At 33.7% G+C, this 2,363-nt stretch overlaps 1 non-coding gene across 1 annotated transcript; it reads right to left on the minus strand.

Annotated features, from left to right (window-relative positions):
* Positions 1-1,367: 1,367 nt before the first annotated feature.
* LOC128289888 (small nucleolar RNA R71) lies at positions 1,368-1,474 on the minus strand. The gene has a single exon (XR_008279530.1). It is a non-coding gene; the product is annotated as a small nucleolar RNA R71 (small nucleolar RNA).
* Between the last annotated feature and the right edge of the window lie 889 nt (positions 1,475-2,363).

The raw sequence follows: 2,363 nt of genomic DNA on the forward strand, positions 1-2,363 counted from the left end.
TGTCTTAATGATGTTTATGTTGGATTGCATGATCATGTTTCTTGTTATTTGCATTTGAACTTACTAAGCATTAATGCTTACTTCCTCCTTTTCATTCATTGTAGTTTTGACAAGCTGGCTTGAGAATCGGGATAGGTCGAAGGCTCGTTCACACTATCCGATGACCTAAATTGGTAAAATGGCTTGTATATTTTGAGTGTGGCATGTATAGCACTATACTCACTTTGTGTAAATGATCTTATGATATGGTTATGGTTTGGTAAGAAAAGGGTTTGTAAATGATTAGCCATTGGAATGGCCAATCTAAATCATATTTGATGTCATGTATATTAAAATGCTATTTAGTCTATGAAAATCTATAGTAAAGTAAAATTTGCTATAAAACAGAATATTACTGCAGCAATGACGTGAATTTGAAAAATCACTAAAAATAGTAGAAACGGAAATGATGAATAAGTTATGGAATCCAAGCGTGATGAGTCTATTTTCATATGGATGAAACGAAATAGGTAAATGAGTTATATTTTATAAGATATTTAACTTTTGTGAAATAAGGCCAGAGCAATTTCTAAATCCCCTATTCTGACTTTGGAAATTCACCAAAAATTGTACAAAAATAATTAGAAGTCATGCTTTATATTTACAGATTCATTATTGAGTCTAGTTTTAAGAGAAATAAACACCATAGTCTTTTGAGTTCTATACAAAGAGAAAAGTGGTTTGTAGTGAACAGGGGTCAAAGCAGTCAAATGCTGAAACAGGGTAAATTTTAACTAATAAACTGTACTAATTGGCCCAACCAAAAATTCTAGAAAAAAATTAGTAGTTAGATATATGAGTCTAGTTTCAAGGAAAATTTACAAATCTTAATTTTGAGTTTCGAAACTTGAGATATGAATTTTTTAAGCTATTTTGTTGCAGATTGACAGTTTATTGCGAAAGTTGGAATAAATGATTTAAAATTCTTTAAGTGATAAATTAAGTTTAGTAACACCTCAAGCTCGACTCTGGCGACGGTCTCGGGCGTGAGGGCGTTACAAACTGAGTCAAGTATAGTTAGAGCTGCTATTGCTGCAAATAATTTTGAACTGAAACCTAACACAATTCAAATGATACAACAGTTTGTTCAGTTTGATGGTTTGTAGGTCGAGGATCCCAACGCTCACTTGACAAATTTCCTATAATTTTGCGATACCTTTAAAATTAATGGCATTTCTGATGACGCCATTCGCCTTTGGTTGTTTCCCTTTTCGTTAAGGAATAAGGCTAAATAATGGTTGAACTCATTACCACAAGGGTCAATCACTACTTGGGAACAAATGACCGAAAAATTTTTATTAAAATATTTTCCACCGGCTAAAACAGCCAAATTATGTAATGATATCTCTTCTTTTGTGCAGATGGATTTAGAAACACTCTACGATGCATGGGAGAGATACAAGGACCTTTTGAGAAGGTGCCCTCACCACGGGTTACTGTTTTGGCTTCAGGTTCAAATGTTCCATAATGGCCTGAATCCTTCGACTCGGTAGATGATTGATGCAGCCACTAAAGGAACTATCAATAATAAGACACCTGAGGTGGCTTACGAATTTATTGAGGAGATGTCACTAAATATCTATTAGTGGAAATTTTTTAGATCAAAGCCGACGAAAGCAGCCGGTGTTTTCAACCTCGACGCGGTTACTATGCTATCTAACCAATTAGAACTCTTAAATAAAAAGATTGACGGTTTGTATGGTTCTACTCAGGTACATCTAGTGATGAGGAATGATTCGAATGGAGGAAGAGCATGCACAGAATATCAAGCCTTCAACCCTAGCATTGAGGAGGAACATGTCCAATATATGGGTAACAATAACTCTAGATCCCAAAATAACCTATATAATAACACTTATAATGCAGGTTGGAGGAACCATCCCAATTTTTCATGGGAAGGTCTGTAACATCCTGATTTTAGGCTCAGTCAGAACAGTGGTTTCGGGACCACAAATCCGATGAGAAAAATTTCATTTTTATTATATTTTTATAGTATACGATTTCAAGAAATGATTTCGTGAAAATTTAGTTCTAAAATTTCGACGTTTGGGCACTTCATTTAGAAAAAAGTACTAAATTGTAAAAAGTGCAAAAGTTGAGTTCTACATGTTAAAGGTATCAAATTGTTATGAAATTTTAAATGGGAGGTCCTTAAATGATAATTAAACCATTTTATAACTTTTTGGACAAAAATGACCTTGATTGGGTAAAATTTGAAAGAATAGTAAAAAGGGCATTTTGGTCATTTAGGGGTAAAATGAATTAAAAGACAAATTTTAAACTCCAAATGTGTCCCTTTCTTCTTGCTACAGCAGAATGTACCA

The sequence above is a fragment of the Gossypium arboreum genome, chromosome 2, assembly GCF_025698485.1.
Source record: "Gossypium arboreum isolate Shixiya-1 chromosome 2, ASM2569848v2, whole genome shotgun sequence".
In the NCBI taxonomy this organism is placed as follows: Eukaryota; Viridiplantae; Streptophyta; class Magnoliopsida; order Malvales; family Malvaceae; genus Gossypium; species Gossypium arboreum.